The sequence below is a fragment of the Mytilus californianus genome, unplaced genomic scaffold, assembly GCF_021869535.1.
Source record: "Mytilus californianus isolate M0D057914Y unplaced genomic scaffold, xbMytCali1.0.p SCAF_8, whole genome shotgun sequence".
NCBI lineage: Eukaryota > Metazoa > Mollusca > Bivalvia > Mytilida > Mytilidae > Mytilus > Mytilus californianus.
Genome location: NW_026262734.1, coordinates 5,965,082 through 5,985,380, shown reverse-complemented (window position 1 = coordinate 5,985,380; position 20,299 = coordinate 5,965,082). Strand labels below are relative to the sequence as shown.

The 20,299-nt window shown below is 31.8% G+C and overlaps 1 long non-coding RNA gene across 1 annotated transcript; it reads left to right on the top strand.

Annotated features, from left to right (window-relative positions):
* Positions 1-805: 805 nt before the first annotated feature.
* Positions 806-19,664, top strand: LOC127712324 (uncharacterized). Its single transcript, XR_007987038.1, has 3 exons — positions 806-883; positions 15,920-16,093; positions 19,231-19,664. It is a non-coding gene; the product is annotated as an uncharacterized LOC127712324 (long non-coding RNA).
* The last annotated feature ends 635 nt before the right edge of the window (positions 19,665-20,299 follow it).

Here is a 20,299-nt window from a genome sequence, read left to right as displayed (position 1 = left end):
GCACGTACTTAGTGCAGCTGATATCTTTTACGGATATCCTTCTCCTTCCGGAGCACGTACTTAGTGCAGCTAAAATTTATTACGGATATCCATACCCCTCTTTAGCAGCACGTATTCAGTGCTGCTGATATCTGTTACGGATATCCATACCATTCCGGAGCACATACTTGGTGCAGCTGATATCTATTACGGATATCCATACCCTTCCGGAACACGTACTTTGTGCAGTTAATATCTGTTACGGATTTGCCTACCCTTCCGGAGCACGTATGTAGTGCAGCTGATATCTGTTACGGATATCCATACACTTCCGATGCACGTACTTAGTGCAGCTGATATCTGTTACGGATATCTTTGCCCTTCCGGAGCTAGTATCTAATACATCATATTATTTTTAATTGAATGCCTTGTGTTGTACATGTTGAAGTAAAACGAAATGTACGAGTCTTATTTGAGGTAATTTTTTTTTTTCATTTCCTTCATCACTTTGAATTTAATTCATGAGTTGTTATTCAATTATGTTTAATTTTCGACAAAACATTAAAAGTATGAACATGTTCGTTGAGGACATGGAGATATGTATTTAATATTTTTATCCACTGAAGACTAGCTCATCTACCATTAAGTTATTACATGTCGGTTTAGAAGTTGACTTACACATTAATCAAATTAAACAAAGAATTATGAATTGCCTTGTTGTTTAGCGTAAACATCCTCTTTCTAACATATTACAATCACGTGTAAGTTGTGCAAGATAAATATAAAGCAGACTTCAAGCTTTACTGACATCATACTATTTTAATCATGGAAAGCCATATAAAATTACTGTTTTTCTTCTTTATAATAATTGTCCTTGTCCCGAATGGTGTAGACGGAAATAAAGGTATGTATAATTGTTTAATATTGTTGAAATTTTGTTAAGTAAGTATTAAGTTATGGCATTTTATAATACATCATCTTATATAACATATTTTAACATTTTAGTTAGCGCCGTCATAAGTCTGTGCATCAGGTATTTTTCATAACAAACATTGTGTTTTTTTTGGGGGGGGGGGAGGGGAGAGATAAGTACGAAAAGACGAAAAACATGTTTATTTAAATTTTACTGTTTGCAAAATTATAAATTATTCTAAATAATAAGGATGTTCTTGTCCCAGGCAGAAAATCCTGTCCGTGTTAGGCGCAACTTTTTGGAAGTTTTGGTCCTCTATGCTCTTCAGCTTTGTACTTGTTTTGGCTTTCAAACTTTTTTTATCTGAGCGTCACTGGTTGGTCTTGTGTGGACGAGACGCACGTCTGGCGTATTGAATTTTAAGCCTAGTACCTTCTGCTAGCTATTATTCGTGTGTTTCTTTGTCCTATATGTTCTCCCATTTATTTGTATTGTGGTCCTGTCATGTGATGTTATCGTTTTGGTGTTTTGTTTGACGTTGCCATAAAAGCGGGAGGTTTGGCATGCCACAAAACCAGGTTCAACCCACCATTTTTTTCTTAAAATGTCCTGTACCAAGTCAGGAAAATGGCCATTGTTATATTATAGTTTGTTTCTGTGTGTGTTACATTTTAATGTTGTGTTTTTGTTGTGTCGTTGTTCTCCTCTTATACTTGATGCGTTTCCCTCAGTTTTAGTTTGTAACCCGGATTTGTTTTTATCTCTATCGATTTATGAGTTTCGAACAGCGGTATACTACTGTTGCCTTTATTTATTACTTTTGGTACTTAAAGGATAAATGTATATCTTACGTTTTTAATAAAATAAAACGACAAGTATAACATATGGAGGTGTAGTATGATTGATAATGAGACAACTACCCACCAGAGACCAATTGCTCAATGGTATACAGCAACAAACAACAATAAATTGTAATAATATCATCTCCACTTGCCTTTAATTATTTTTTTTACTATTACGGACAATTCACCGCGGAGGAAATCACGAGAGGTTAATATAAGATTTGGAAGAGCTAACGTGTACCTAAATATTATAATAGATATTCCAAGTCAACGTCAATGGTGTAACGTCATGCAAATTCTCGTTTTTTTTTTCTTTTTCTTCTTGTTTTCGGTAGAATTTTTTTTCTCTTCTTTTTGTTTTCTATGATTATGTTTTGTAAACTTTATTGAATATTTCAACTTATAAAAGTTAGCAACTGCTAGAGCAGATGGTATATCATAAAAACAATGAGCAATTTAAAGGTATCCTAAGCAAATACTAGAAAATTGATTGATTATTTTTTTTTAACAACAAATATATTCTTTATTCTAAAGATTGCTTGTTACAATAATACTTGTATTGATTGATTATCTTACTTTTATTAAACAGTTGAAAAGCAAGTTCTTGAATACGTCCGTTGTCGTCGAGTTCTATCAGCAACAATAGCAGGGGGAATTAATTAGGTGGCGCTACAGTCGTCGGTGACGTCAAAAAGTCCGTGAAATCAATCGGTTAAAAAATCGGCTTTTAAACTATTTTTTTCAACTTGTCATGCTTTTATTATAATTGATTTTTTAAGTTTGAAAGTTTTGTGAACAATATAATTTCAATACGACATAAAAAAATTGTCGAAAATAACTTTTATTTGCTATTACTTTATCCTGTCCGTTCTAAAAATTAACAGCCATCTTTTTTGTTCGCCAAAAACATCGAATTTAAATAACTGGACGTTTGCGTATCCAGATACGGAAAAGAACGTTAAAAAATTAAAATGAAACCGGGTAACCTATTTCAAATTTCTACACAATTTTGAAGCCATCATTTTTTACTCTAATACAACAATTTTAGTGACCACCAGTCATGTCAATTTGTAGGAGGTTTTGGCTTCGTTTCTAGTTTAAAACAGTGAATGTTCAACTTTTTTTCATTGTACCTGTTTCCAAGTACTCTAAAATAATTATTTTATTAGAGACATGAATGAAATTGTGATTAAAAATGATTGTTTTTCACAATTCCATACGATACCTCAATTTTAAGGTACCTTATACCCTTCTTGATCCCCTACACAAATTGACGGTGACATTGTTTTCTTTTTCAACATACGTCATATTACGTGAACAAAATATGTGTCAGGGTCATGACTCATGTGCATAGTGAAAATTAGTCCAAATAATTATGACATCTTGAAAGGCTATTATATTTTTTTCTTTGACGCCTTACATCGACGTCATAACGCCGAACTCATATTTTCAGTTGGACTTTGAGAGGGAATTTACTGCTTTATAAAAACGTTTAGCTGATTTATCCCCAAGATGCTTCATTTTGGGAGTATAAAATATATTTTTGAACCAAACTCGGTAAAATTTGACGGACCTGAATTTCCGGATAAAATAAAACAAAGGTTCCGGAAATTCGGGTCTGTCAAATTTTACCGAGTTTGGTGCAAAAATTATTTTATAATCTCCTAAAAAGGAATCAGATAAACGTTTTAAAAAAAGCAGTCGACAAGTTTCCGCCTCGGATGGAATTGTAACTTAAATTATTATTACTGTAGGGATTAATTGGAAATATTTTGCACAAACAAACACATAAAAGGTAAGAATTTTTATATATGCAAAACGTTTAAACCTTCAATGAAAATTTTATGGCTAAATTGGGTCTGCTCTCAAAGTCCAACCGAAAATGGTGGCTTCAGCATTATGACGTCGCAGGAAGGCGTCAAAGCAAAAATTTAAAATAGCCTTCCAAGACGTCATAATTATTTGGACTAAGTGAAAATTTACACATTGGAAAAGTGAAACAAATATCCTTTATTAATATTGTGTTTGAAAATTGAGTTTGAATCTTGGAAAATTTCATTCATACTGGAAACAAATCTGACAAATTAATGATACCTATGGATGGACAAAAACACAAACAAAAAAAAAATAGCAAGAGAAAATGCCTTGCAATGAAAGTTTCTGGAGGAAAAAACCTATGAAAAAGGAAATGAAGGTCAGTTAATTATACTTATAAGTTAAAAACCTTGCTTATCTGATTATCTCTTTACTAAATAAGCCACACTAATAAGTGCAAGAAACTAGCTTATCAAGTCAAACAAGAACTTTAATTCATAGAGATGGTTTTTGAGGGACCGTTCAATATTTATCAGATGGATGGGCCGGTGTAAAATGGGGCGAGGCAAGCACTTTTTTGTGGAAATATTTGGATGGGCGAGAACTTTTTTTTACATGTATAGTGGATGGGCCAGAACTTATTTTATAGGAAAAAGTTTGCTATCAATTTTATCGGTGTGTAGGAAATTTCTTTTGCAGGCACACAAAACATAAAAGACATGTTCTCTAATCAGTTTTTCACTATTTTCACATTTCCCAACCGATTGTGAAAAATTATTCTCCTCACTAGTGAAATAACTGTTCTCGGCAAATGATTGGTCCAAATTAAATTATAATGTCAAATTTTCTTGGTTTCTTCTGAATTTCCTATTGTGACGTCACGAAAAAAAAAAGGCGTGCTGACGTCACATATAAAGAACACAACGTTCTGCAAATCTGTGTAAAGGAAGGATAAAAATCATTAGAGAAACAGATTCCACCACTATAACTCGTGTATTACGACATTTCTCCAATCTCAACAGTTAAATTTTAATTATTCAAAAAGCTCGGCAAGCCTCGCGCTTTAAATATTAAAATTTAACTGTCGAGAGTGGAGAAATATCGTAACTCGCTTGTTGCAGTGGTGGAATCTATATGTCTCAACAAACTGGTAGCTTGGTTCATTTCTGTCAATTTTAAGGATTTAATTAAAGAATTCAAAAGCTAGAATTTTCTATTAGGACTAATTTCAGATTGTCACTTTTAAAAGTTTATATAAATTTTCAAAACCACTTGGATTTTCATATCAATTGTATTTTGACCTTATAGAATACCAGGTTGTTTGATAGTTTGGTGTATTGCTGTCAAATTTATTGATTTTATTAATAAGTATGAAAAAAAGCTAAACTTTTCAGTTTAGGCTAAATTCAGATGGTCACCTGTAAATTTTTTTATAACTTTTTCAAATCAACTTAGATTTTCATATAACTCTACAGTTATTTCATTTATATGTTGATCTTACAGAATGCCAGGTTGTTTGGGAGTTTAGTGTATTGCTGTCATTTTTATGGATTTAATAAATAGGTTAAAAAAAGCTTAATTGTTCAATTTAGACTAAATTCAGATAGTCATCTTCAAAAATTGGTGAAACGTTGCCAAATCAACTTTGATTTTCATAAAACTCTACAACCATCTCATTTATATATTGATCTTACAGAATGCCAGGTTGTTTGGTAGTTTGGTGTACATGTATTGCTGACAAAATTAGGGATTCAGCGCGGATCCAGAAATTTTCATAAGAAGGGGCCTGGTCCAGTCATGCTTCAGTGATTTTTTTATATAAGCAACTAAATTTTTCCCACAAAAAGGGGGGGGGGGCACGGGCTCCCTGCCCCCCACCCCCCTAAGTCCGCCTTTGGGGTTTAATTAATAGGTAAAAAAAGCTGCATCAAAGTCAAAAAAAAAAAAAAAAAAAAAAAGGGACATTGTATATTTGAAAATAATTCTTATATGATTTGCATTTTGGGGAATACGTTGATATGATTGGTCGAGAGAACTTCCGGAAGTTGTTCTTGACGTTGTTGATTTTTCGATAGACGACGTTGACCGAACTTCTTTTCGTAACCAATGTAAACAAGATGGCGGCGATAATAGCACAATCCGGCTCGACGTTGACCACATTTATTTTCACTTCGCGTTAATCGTTAAATTAAATGATAACACAAAACATTCATTTGAAGGATAATAAGAGTTTTTGTAGTTTATATTTTATCAGATAGCAAATTTCATGGAATACATATTTTTGCGTTAACCAACAAATATATTCGTGCGCGAGGCTAATTCAATGACACAAATATACAAATTTATGTGTGAAAGAAATTACGAGTGTAGAAAAATAAATTCCTTATCTCCAATTTTAAAGAATTATAAGGATTAAACGCTATTTTAAAGGAATTTATTGGTGTATAAACTGGACCAAGTCACTCACAAACATATCATAAAAGTCCTTCGGACTTTTATTTGTTTGTGAGTGAATTGGTCGAGTTTATACACTAATAAATTCCTTTAAAAAGGCGTTTAAAATTAATAAATCCTATATTGAATTTGAAGCGTGCTCTTTTATTAAGACAATAATTGGTTATTCAGCATATGGTAATATGTTTACAAGTCAAAGATTTATTATAGGATTAAACGCCTTTTTAAAGGAATTTATTTGTGTATAAACTCGACCAATTCACTCACAAACAATCACAAACAAATAAAAGTCCGAAGGACTTTTATGATATGTTTGTGAGCGACTTGGTCCAGTTTATACACCAATAAATTCCTTTAAAATAGCGTTTAATCCTTATAATTCTTTAAAATTGGAGATAAGGAATTTATTTTTCTACACTCGTAATTTCTTTCACACATAAATTTGTATATTTGTGTCATTCCAGCCTCGCGCACGAATATATTTGTTGGTTAACGCAAAAATATGTATTCCATGAAATTTGCTATCTGATAAAATATAAACTACAAAAACTCTTATTATCCTTCAAATGAATGTTTTGTGTTATCATTTAATTTAACGATTAACGCGAAGTGAAAATAAATGTGGTCAACGTCGAGCCGGATTGTGCTATTATCGCCGCCATCTTGTTTACATTGGTTACGAAAAGGAGTTAGGTCAACGTCGTCTATCGAAAAATCAACAACGTCAAGAACAACTTCCGGAAGTTCTCTCGACCAATCATATCAACGTATTCTCCAAAATGCAAATCATATAAGAATTATTGTCCCTTGATTTAAATTATTCCCTTTATTTTAAATTAATATTGTATTTTGAAAATTGTATACAAATTGGATAGCTAGTTAATATTTTTTTGATTGTTAACAATAGTTTGAATAAGTCTTTATGTCCTATGGTCACAAAAGGGGAAAAATGTGGTGACCCTCAATTATTTAATAGAACAAAGACGTAAGAAGAGATACATTGAACTGTTTCAAATTTAAGATGACCTCAGATTTCAGAAAAATATAAACTAAGTACATTTAATAGTATGGTTAATATTGATCATATGTTTTATGACTTGCATGAATATAGTTAGCACTTCTTAAGCCTCTATGAAAGGCTGGCTGATATAGTATACAATTACTTATGTCTTCAGATTTAATTGTGATGTTGTATCTGAGGCTGCACATATAAAATCAAATCTTTACATGTATATTCATACTGGTTTTAAAATTAATAAAATGTATGTTTCTGATACACACATAAATATATATATATATGTGGAATTAACTAGCACATTTTGAATTTCGTATTTATACACCAAAGTCTATTCTTTGATTTCCAGACATAAACATACAAATATTAAAATAGAAAAAGAACCTAAATCATTTTTGATTGTCTTTAAGTTTAAGAGGGTCAATGAATCTTTTTAAAAAATTTTTTAGATGGGCAAAGACTTTTTTGCAGAATTTAAAAGGATGGGCATTAACTTTTTTAATGAAATAATATTAAGAATGCACCGGCCCATCCATCTGGTAAATATTGAACGGTCCCTTACAAAAATGAATTTATTCTAATTCAAATTACAAGTTCTTGTCAAATTTTACAATCATTAAGTAAAAGGCACAAGATTTGTCCCAGTCATTTGTGATATAAATATCCAATTATTAAGGTAAAAGTGTACAATACTTTGTTAATAAATATTTATAGGTTGCACTTTGTAAATACAGCTGTTTCTCAAACCACGCCTCTTTTGGGGAGATATAGAATATTCATAGATAATTAATTTTGTTTACATACTGGTTCCCAGTTATGATCTCTAGCTTTCATCTCATAGAGACATAACTTGGGAATGTTACCAGTAAATATACATATGCATATTGTTTATATTGAAATCTGTGGTAATCCTACAGTCAAGGTAGGGACAGTTAAGAAATTAAGTGTTAGTTTAAACTCTTAGAAGTTCGGGGCATATAAACGTTGAAAATATGCCGCACAATCCTATATTTTGACCTTTGAAAAAAATTGTAGTGCATATGAACTTTCCATTCTAGGATATGATTTTACAAAACTTCATAGTGAAAGTGGTACAGTTTTAGCTGTAAAAGGAGTTCCTATGGGAAATTGCATTGTTAATATTTACAGAAATGCAACCTATACCAGATGATACACATACAGCAACCTGAAGAGTAGAAGCCCCATTTTTTTTTTCAAAAAGTTTACTATAACATACCCTGTTTTTTTGGCAAGGGCTACTAGCTGTGCTAACTTATCTAATAATTGAATTTTACAATAATAATGATTTTAAAATTCAAAATTATGTCACTTATAATTCTAAGTATTATTTTTTACAGAATTTCTGTCAATATTTTTGATAAATTTATCCTTTTTGTGTAGGATATTTTTTAGGCAGTTCTGTACTGTTCAACTAAGAAACATAGGATTGGGCTAATGAAGAAACTATTGTGACTCTTGGTCCAACTTTTTAGATTATGAAATTTAAATGATCAGTATTTATATTATTTATTTCAGAAAGATTATTTAAATTAAATAAAGTATATTTTATTGCATTAAACATTGTTTAATAGATGTATTTAAACAAATTTCTACTAGGAGTGATCCAATATCCCATTATAAAGATTACAAAGTAAATTTCAACCCCAGAGCTAATTTGAATATCAATTTAGCTAGGTAGTGGTTATCCCATTATAAAAATTACAAAGTAAATCTCATTAGCCAGAGCTTATATATATCAGTTTCTAGGTGACTTTTCTTAATTTTTATCAATTTTATGTCTTTTAATTTTTACTTATAATCCTTCTCTGAAAAGTAGGGAGGTATCTCTTCGTAATATTATTGTAACGTGTACACAGGGTAAGCGTGTCTATTTCTATTCTAGAACGAGTTCGTTACCAGTTTGATACTGGATCCAAAATTGTTCTATTTACAAAAAAAATATAACAAGTAAACTTTATTCATAAATTAACGTCAATGAACCAAAATATGTACAACTGCTCTTTGCGTTCTCTAATATTCTATATATAACTATTCTACTTCAAATATATATAACTCGTACAAATTTGTACTATTACAAATTTGTCCTGGGTCAGGAACAAATTTGTCCTCCTGGTACGATTATGTACCCTACAAGTTAACACACTTGTCCAATACGTCACTCGTTCTCTTGGTACAATTATGTACATTACAAGTTGGTCACAGGGACTCACACTTGTCCAATACGTCACTCGTTCTCTTGGTACAATTATGTACATTACAAGTTAGTCACAGGGACTCACATTTGTCTGATACGTCACTCGTTCTCTTGGTACAATTATGTACTTTACATGTTGGTCACACAGACTCACACTTGTCCTATACGGTACAACAATACGGTTCAGCTTGTAAAACGTACAAGTCCGTATTTCTTACAGGCACCAACCTGTTCTTTATTACACTTAGTAATAGTATCTATTATATCTAATATATATGAGACAGCGATTTCGAATATCAGCGTACCGTACCTTGGTCTTATGTCTCCGTAGACTTATGATAATCGACCCTGAGCAAGGAATCTATCCTGCTAATATACTCTAATGGTAACTGTACCATTCTTGAAGGAGGGGTGTTCTACCAAAGTGCCTCCTTACTCGTATTACAGTTTCCTTTGGAACACCCCTTCACATTTGACCTGACCCAGGGTTTACCCGCGAAACATCTGATTCTTTTCTATGTTTAATAAAGTATTATAAAAATGTATAAAATAAGGCTTCTGCCGAACTGTTACTAATTTAAACAATCTAACCGTAGACAAAATCATCACATAACCAACGCCTCAAAAACACATGCGTCCCGCATGTCTTAAAAAACTTTAAAACGGATAAAACATAGAAGTACTATATATACACATTTTAATTCAGTTAAATGTACAAAATCTATTCAACAATATAATCTGCCATCCATGCTGGTTTTCGCGTTGTACGTCGTCCTTCAGGACTACTTTCTTGTGTATCTTCATCAGCCAACGTTGACTCGTGAATAGCAAGTGTTTGTAAATAAGGAGTCTCTACTTGGTCATCTTCAGCACAATTATTTTCAGTGTCCAAGGGACTAAAAGTACTGTTATCTTGTTCTGTCCTTAATGTCTGTTTGTTCTTTTCTTAAGTCTGTCGACGTGTACAACTTGTGGTTTCCCTCTTTGTCCACAGTCAACTTTATATATAAGGTCACCATATTTGTCGATAATTTTGAAAGGCCCTTTCCAGAAACTAGTCAGTTTTGAAGACATCCCATGTATTTTTACTGGAAAATAAACTTACACCTCGTCAACGTACCGTACTTTGGTCTTATGTCTCCGTAGACTTATGACAATCGACCCTGAGCAAGGAATCTCTCCTGCTTATATACCCAAATGGTAACTGTAGCATTCTTGAAGGAGGGGTGTTTTACCAAAGTGCCTCCTTACTCGTATAACAGTTTCCTTTGGAACACCCCTTCTCATTTGACCTGACCCAGGGTTTACCTGCGAAACATCTGATTTTTTTCTATGTTTAATAAAGTATTATAAAAATGTATAAAATAAGGCTTCTGCCGAACTGTTACTAATCTAAACAATCTAACCTTAGATACAAAATCATCACATTATAATAACATAGTTGTAAACCAAATTCCATTTATTTTCTTCTTAATTTTTGTAAAGTTAACTCCTTTTTATTCATTTTGCTGGGTTTTTATTTTTGACTGGTGATATCAAGGGGAGATAACTACTTGCACATATCGGCCAAAAAAACTACCGCTTCGTGTTGAAAATAACTTGACGTTTGCGTATCCAAAACTCTTTTGCCTAGATATTCATATCGAGTGTATGTCTTAATGAGATGCTTCATTAGATTTAAATTCAGCCCATCATTTTTAGTTTCCTCGTAAATATTTAGCTATAGATTTTTCGATCAGGAGACTTGACAATTTTCACACAAACTTCAAGTTTGAAGATGAAATGAAGAAAAAAGGACTTTTAGTTGATGTGTATGTTTTAACGAGTTTAAACTATATATATTCAAGATTATTTTGATCAATAAGTTTTTATTATGACAGTGGTGTTTTAGTGAGTAAAAACGAGATTTGTCTCATCCGTAGTTTTGCTGAATTTTCACGGTCACGTGACTCTATTGTTGCTGATAAACTTGGGGTCAAACCGTGACCTGCTTTCCAACTGTATGGAAAATGGGCTTTCAACAAATTCTTATCATTATTTGTTTATGTTTTTTTTTTTTTGACGACTTTCAGTTTCAAATTCGTGTATTTTCCCGTAGAATGTTTATATTCTTACGTCATCGTTCAATGACGTCATTTTCATCGTCTGACCTCGGGTATATCATTCATACTAAGCAAACGACGTGAGAGTAAGATTGGAACAAACAAAACAATCCGTGACGCTGACGATCAGCTGACATATCAATATATTCATATTTTACCACGGGTGTGTACTCAAAGCGTTTGAAGAACGTCATATTAGAATGTCATTTGATAAGTGCTTGACATTTATTTGGGAGACATTAAAAATAAAAAAAAAGAAATGCATACAGAGTGACTTCCACCAAAAAAAAATCTTGTTTTAGATCATACAAGTATGAAAATGCCTTTTTATACGACCACAATTTTTTTTTTGCGTCCGTATTAATTATGTTAGGGCGAAGTCTGCGTCTGCGTCTGAAGACATTTTGGTTCGCAGACAATAACTTGAGCATAAGTGTATGGATCTCTATGAAATTGTAGCACAGGGTTCCATACCACTAAAGTATGGTTGTGATTTATTTTTTCGGTTATTGTCGTAGCTGTTTAGGAATTAGTGGCCAAAAAGGGCATAACAAAAACAGTTATTTGTCTGGTTCACAGACAATGACTTGAGAATAAGTGTATGGATCTCTATTACATTTTAGCACAAGGGTCCATACCACAATAGGAAGGTTGAGATTTATTTTGGGGGTTATTGTCGTAGCTGTTTAGTAATTAAGGGCCAAAAAAGGTCAGTTTTATTGGTTCATAGAAAATAAATTGGTTCGCAGACAATAACTTGAGTATGAGTGTATGGATCTGTATGAAATTTTAGCACAAGGTTTCATATTACAATTGGAGGGTTGGGATTGATTTTGGGGGTTATTGTCGCAGCTGTTTTGTAATAAGGAGCCAGAAAGGGGAAAAAAAGAAGCATTTTTCATGTTTCAGGACAATAATTTGTGTATAAGATTATGGATCTCGAATTAATTTTACCACAAGGTTTATACTTCACAAGGAAAGTTGGGATTGATTTTAGGGGTCGTGGCCCAAACTGTTTTATAATAAGGGGGCCGAAAAGGGGAAAAAAAAACCAGGATCATCTGTTTTTCTGGACAATAATTTGAGTATAAGTCTATGAATTGCTATTTATTTGTGCCACACGGTGTTATACCATGAAATGCAGTTTGGGATTGATTTAAAGGGTTATGACCCTAACGGTTTAGTTAAAGGAGCCAAAAACAATACTTTTGTAATACTTTGTATAAATAGCTTATTTCTTTAGCAATTTCAACGGGTTTTAATTCAAAGTCTTGAATTCTTGGGGTTCTTTAATATGCTGAATCTAATTGGGTATTTATAATTTGGATTTGGGGTCCTGTTTTTGAATTGATTCCTATTAAGGTCCAAAGGGTCCAAAATTAAACTTTGTTTGATTTCTTCAAAATAAATATAATTGGTAATTTTTCATATGCTGAATCTAATTGTGTATTTAGATTTTTTAATTTGGGGGCCTGTCTTCAAATTGGTCCATATAAAGGTCCAAAGGGTCCAAAATTAAACTTTATAAAAATAAGGAGATGAGGTATGATTGCCAATGAGACAACTATCCACCAAAGTTCAAATAAAGTGTATATAAGCAATTCTAGGCAACCGTACGGCCTTCAACAATGAGTTTAGTCGGCTATTAAAGGCCCCGACATGAAAAATATGAAACAATTCAATTGAGAAAACTAAATTATAACAAAACGAATTAACGAAAAACAAACATGACAGACATGAAACATCGACAACCACTGAAATACAGGCTTCTGACTTGGGACAGACACATAAAGAATGTGGCGGGGTTAAACTTGTTTGTGAGCGCTCAACCCTCCCCTAACCTGGGACAGTGGTATAACATTTGCTTGATTTTTTTATTTAAAAAAAAAAATGAATGATTGGGGTTCTTTGATATGCTGAATCTAAACATCTATTTAGATTTTAGATATTGGGCACAGTATTAAAGTTGGTCCAAATTGGGTCCAAAATTAAAACTTTCAAAAAATGAATAAGTGGTGTTCTGTGATGTTCGCAATCTAACAGTGTTTTACATTTTTGAATTTGGGCCCGTTTTTCAAACTGGTCCACATTAAGGTCCAAAGTATCCAAATGTAAACTTCGTTTGATTTTAACAAAAATTCTTGGGGTTCTTTGCTATGCTGAATATAAGCATATAATTAGATATTTGATTTGATTTTGGGCAAAGTTTTCAAGTCGGTTGAAATTAAGGGCCAACATTTAGTTTTGTTTGATTTTACAAAAAAATAAAGTATGGGATTCTATGATAAGATGAATTTAAGTGTGTATGTAAATTTTGGATTTTGGGTCTCGTTATCAAATTGGTTCACATTGAGGTCCAAAGGGTCCAAATTAAATTTTGTTGGATTTTTTCAGAAACTGAATTCTTGGAATTCTTTGATATGTTGATTCTAATCATGTATTTAGAATTTGGATATTGGACCATAATTGGTAAATGTCCAATTTAAAATTTTTTAAGTACTTAGATCACATTCATTCTGTGTTAAAAACTATGCTATACCAAATATTTAATCAGACTCTAAATTCATAGATGTATTGCACAAGTAATAGAAATTTGAAGTTGAGTCATAGTTGAAAATAGATTTTGCTGATTCAGATATATTAATTTTAGTGATTATTGTGTTATGCATTGTGGTTTATTTAAATATTGTTTACATTTAGGAATTCTTGGGATTCTTTGATATGTTGATTCTAATCATGTATTTAGAATTTGGATATTGGACCATAATTGGTAAATGTCCAATTTTAAAATATTTAAATACTTAGACCACATTCATTCTATGTTAGAAACTATGCTATACCAAATATTTAATCAGATTCTAAACGCATAGATGTATTGCACAAGTAATAGAAATTTTAAGTTGAGTCATAGTTGAAAATAGATTTTGCTGATTCAGATATATTAATTCTAGTGATTATTGTGTATTAATTTTAGTGATTATTGTGTTATGCATTGTGGTTTATTTAAAGATTGTTAACATTTATGAAATGATTTCTTATGGTTGTATATTCCATTGGAAATTAAAATAGACCTTTGTCCAACTGTTGAAGTGAAATTGTAGGTAAGTGAAGTTTTTAGATACTGTTGTGCCTTACATCATGTTATGTTACATCTTAATAAGAGTTTTTTTTGTGTTTTTTTTTGTGTTTTTTTGTTTTTGGGGGGAGGGGGGGATGTGTTATTTTAAGATAATAATCTTTTTTTATTAAATGATATATTTCATCACAATAGATAAAGTTGTTGACATTAATAAATTAGTTGAAGACAAGTTTGTGACAAATGAAAGAAAAATATTGGGAAACAATAACTTGAGTATAAGTTTATGGATATCTAGGAAATTTTAGCACAAGGTTCCATACCACAATAGAAAGGTTGGGACTGATTTTATGGGTATTGTAGTAGCCACAAGGTTCCATATCACAATAGAAAGGTTGGGATTGATTTTATGGGTATTGTAGTAGCCACGAGGTTCCATATCACAATAGAAAGGTTGGGATTGATTGATTAACGTTTCATGTTTCAGGACAATAACTTTTGTATAAGAGTATGGATCTCTGTGAAATTTTACCACAAGGTTCCATACCTCAAAGGAAAATTGGGATTGATTTTTGGGCCAAAACCGTTTAGAATTAGGGCCGAAAAGAGGCCAAAAAACTAGGATTTTTGGTTTCTTGACAATTACTTACAAATAAGTCTATCAATTGCTATGAAATTGTACCACAAAATTTCATAACTTAAAAGGAAAGAATTTGGGTTTGGGTCCTGTTTTTGAATTGGCCCATATTTAGGTCCAAAATTAAACTTGGATGTTCTTAGATATGCCGAATCTAACCGTGTATTCAAATTTTTAATTTTAGGGGCTGTTTTCAAATTGGTCCACATTAAGGTCAAAGGGGTCTAAAATGAAACTTTGTTTGATCTTTTAAAACAAAAATTGAATTCAAGGGGTTCATTGATATCCTGAATCTAAAGATTTTTGATTTTAGGCCAAGCTTTCAAGTTGGTCGAAATTAGGGTCTAAAATCAAATTTTGTTTGATTTCAACAAAAATTGAATATATGGGGTTCTTTGATTTACTGAATATAACCGTGTATTTAGTTTTTTGATTTTGAGGCCTGTTATCAAATTGGTCCACATTGAGGTCCAAAGGGTCCAAAGTTAAACTTTGTTTGAATTCTTGGGATTCTATGATATGCTGAATCTAATTGTGTATTTAGATTTTGGATATTGAACCATAATAGGTAAAAGTCCAATTTCAAAATTTGTAGTTCTTTGACCACATTTATTCTGTGTCCGAAACCTATGATGTGTCAAATATTTAATTACAATCCAAATTCAGAGCTGTTTCAAGTTTGAATATAGTGTCCATACTATTCAGGGTTCGACCTCTGCGGTCGTATCAAGCTGCGCCCTGAAAAGTATTTTATTATATTTGTATTGACGTATCAATATATCGATATATATTTTTGTCATATGTTTTGAATAATGAATATACTGCTTCAAACTAGTGTTTTATTAAATGACCTATACAATATATTTTGCAGTTTGTAAGCTAGATCCTGTAATCGGACGATGTAAACCAGGCTCAGAAATATTTCAAAGATTCTATTACAATTGGAAAACGGGACAATGTGAACAATTTAGATACGGATGTGGTGGAAATAGTAACAATTTTAAAAGTATTGTTGAATGCCAGGCTGCTTGTCCGTAAGATATGTGTATGTAAATTGTATATTGCGGTTATGAATGAAACATTTGGTGGTACATGTACATGTGTCATGAAATAGAAGTTCCATTAGAATATAAGTTTCAAATGGAAGAAATGTTCTTTAATATTATTTTTTCTGGAACAAATATTACATTATTAGCTCCAGACGGAATAATATTATGGAAAATGTGTTTCTACAGGAACAGATGTTACATTATTAGCTCCAGACGAAATAATATTATAGAATATGTGTTCCTACAGGAACAGATGTTACATTATTAGCTCCAGACGGAATAGTAATATAGAATATGTGTTCCTACAGGAACAGATGTTACATTATTAGCTCCAGATGGAATAATAATATAGAATATGTGTTCCTACAGGAACAGATGTTATGGCATTGTTTATAACAAAGTTTCTAGTTAAAATTCTGTTACGCGGAACATATATACGTTTATTCATGCATTTAGGCTTTTTTGAAAAAATTCAAATATATGAAAATAAGGCGGTGTGGTATGATTGTCAATGAGACAACTATCCACCAGAGTTTAAATGAAGTAGATGTAAAACACATACCCATATCGTCAGGTTCTCCTGCTAAAGACGCGACAATTGGAAGTAAAGCGAGTTATTTGATGGGAACTGTACTTGATCAAAACATGCACATTGCAATGTTAATGAGTAACTTGATACTTCACTTGAATGAATTTACTCATACTTTATTGTACTTTTATACCCTCTTATAAATCAGTATTTTGCTATTTTTTTTTATATTTTCTGGCCATCATTCTTTATTTTTTGTATATTTTGCTCATTTTTCTTCATTCATTATATTTTCTGGCCATCATTCTCTTTTCTTTGTATATTTTGCTCATTTTCTTCATTCATTACATTTTGGGGCCATTATTCTCTATTCTTTGTATATTTTGTTCATTTTTCACCATTCATTATATTTTCGGGCCATTCTCTATTCTTTTATATATTTTTAGCTCATTTTTCACCATTCATTTTATTTTCGGGTCATTATTTTCTATTCTTTATTTATTTTGCTCATTTTTCTCCATTCATTTTATTTTGGGGCCATTATTCTCTGTTCTTTGTATATTTTGCTCATTTTTCTCCATTCATTATATTTTCGGGCAATTATTCTCTATTCTTTATATATTTTGTTCATTTTTCTCCATTCATTATATTTTTGGGCCATTCTCTATTCTTTTATATATTTTTAGCTCATTTTTCACCATTCATTATATTTTCGGGCCATTATTCTCTGTTCTTTGTAAACCCAATCCAGATCCTCTTACATGAACTATATATATATATAAGCTTTTACAAACCACCTGGTTAATTGAGTGGTTTAAGTAATTCATCTACACTAACAAAACCCGTGAACCCGTGAAGCAGATACAATCGAAAAATTAAAAACGAGATTGAAAAACGTAAATCTCACGCCGAAACAAAATGAGTTTGGAAGTCGAAAACTCAATATTATTCTCATCCAACTTCGATGTTCTGCTTCCTTCTTAAGTTATGATATGCATAGAATTAATTTTATTTCTGATCCATCTTGCTGCTGCGGTGTGTATCGCGAAGATTCGCATCATTTCTTTTAAATGTATATTATATTCAGAAAAACGAAACAAGTTTTTGGAAAATCATTGTTGGCTCCCATATAACTGTCCATTAAATATAGAACTATTAACCTCGGGTAGTAGTCTACTTACTCATGAGCAAAATGAAAATATCTTTAAAATGTGTTTGAGTTTATTAAAGGGTCGAATATATTCCTTATTCTATAGATAGTAAAAAATGACCACACACACATCGTCATCTACGTTCAGTTGTTTTTTGTTTTTGTTTTAATTTGTTTTTTTTTTATTAATTGATTTCTTTGCTTTTTGCTTTTTTTTGTGTTCAATTTTTTTTCTTCTTTCATGCCACGTAATTTTTCTGTCCAATTAATACACATGTTGAAAAAGTATGTAATGTATGCATGCTCTTATGTATTGTATCGTGAAATGGGGGAGACGTCATAAGACTGTTTGACTTGTGTCTTATCCAATTTGTGTTTATGCATATAAAATATGCATGTTTAAACTAAACTAACAAAAACCTGTCAATACTAAGGTTGTGAGTACGAACGTCGCATAACCTTATTTGACTAGGATTGCCAAATTTCATATCGAATTAACTTGAGGCCTCACCGGGCACTGCGGTTTTCTCCATCAATAAAAGCTGGCCACCATGATATTTACAAGCGTAATGAAAGTTGCGTAAACACCAACAATCACCAATCAATCACAAATCATCTTCTTCCTTCATTATTTCAAGTCACTATGTAATCTAATATTGCTGATAAAAGCTGTTTGTATTTACAAAGGAAATACGGTCATACTGTTTACTGTCATACAAGTGAGAGGTTTAACTAGCTATAAAACCAGGTTTAATCCACCATTTTCTACATACGGAAATGCCTGTACCAAGTCAGGAATATGACAGTTGGTTTCCATTCGTTTAATATGTTTTAGCTTTTGATTTTGCTATTTGATAAGGGACTGTCCGTTTTCAATTTTCCTTGGAGTTCGGTATTTTTGTTATTTTACTTACTCCTTTGAATCCATACAGATAATGTATGCACACACTTATTTCAAAAGACACGATGTATGCACACACTTATTTCAAAAGACACAATGTATGCACACACTTATTTCAAAAGACACGATGTATGCACACACTAATGTCAAGAGAAGCATTGTATGCACACACTAATATCAAAAGACGCAATGTATGCACACACTCATGTCAAAAGACACAATACATTTATGAACATAAGAATTAAAAGATAAAGGGGATATGTATATGAGAGTTCAATCAAAAAGACAAAAAATACATAAAGATCTATAGAAAGCAAACAACAGTGTTCACTAATGGAACCTTGACCCTTTGACATCATACAAAACTAGGGAACAAGTTGTATATTGACATAACCAGATTACCGTAAGCGATAAACCCGGAATTGCATCTTTTCTAAAATAAAATCTCATTTAAAATATATATTACACATCCACACACAATAGAAAGAAAGGAATGCGGGTATGTTTTGAATTAAAATGTGCGTTTACATTTTTCTCTTTTTGTTTTTTTCAGATTCCAGAAAGAGTTTGAAATTACAAATTCACACAATTTCTCCTGTGTTTAACGTTTATTCACCAATTAATGACGACTCGTATTCGACTGATTGACGGCTATATAGTTACTCGGCAATACCATGGTAGTATTATTGACAAGAGTTATAAAACCAGTGCTAATGCGCATGTGCGCAATATTCCCGAATTGAAGTGAAAATTATACTCGAGTGACTCTCAAAATAACTCGAATAATTCAAGCCCTCACCGTCACCGATTCTCTCCGCCTCCAAATGGAGTGATCGTAGTGATCGGAATATAACGACTGTGTTATTCGACTTACTCTCAAAATGGAATATATAGCAGCGGTTGTGAATTTTCTTTTTAGTGACGTCGACAATGGAAACCTTATGTACAAATTTGTAATTGTAATAAGATTGAAGATCTTCTATCATTTATTATAGTAACTAATTCACCTTTTACTTTTAGCAATTCAAAGCAATGAAATTACATTTTTTCTGTTCTCTTCATAAACGATGGGGTTAACAGAACAGAGAATAATGGGCAAAAAGTATAAAGAATAAAGAAAAATGGACCTAACCAATAAAGAATAGAGAATAAAGTGGTGCTCAAATATAAAGAATAGAGGAAAATGGACTAATTGTTTTTGACTTTTAACTAGCTTTCATTAACTGCAAGTATTCTTAAATCGTAATTTCGTGTTAATTTGATCTGTTGACACAATTTGTGATGCATTTTTGTTTTTCAATTTTTACTTATTTTGTGTTATATCTCGTCTCACTATTTTTAATATGTACCACCTTTGAAATGTATTTAGCATGACGATAAATTTTCACTTCTGTACTCGTACTATGAACAACAAATTTATTTATTTTGTTCAAAATATTTCCGTACTCCTAACAACAAAATTATTATATGTAAATTTACCTGTGCACATTATTTTATTTAACGCCATTTTGTACCAGGTTATAGTTGTCTTTCTTACATTGTTTTACATCCCCTTTTTTATTTTTTGGATTGAAACTTGAGTAAACTTGACAAACTCTACTAACTCGGACGAATCGGACTAA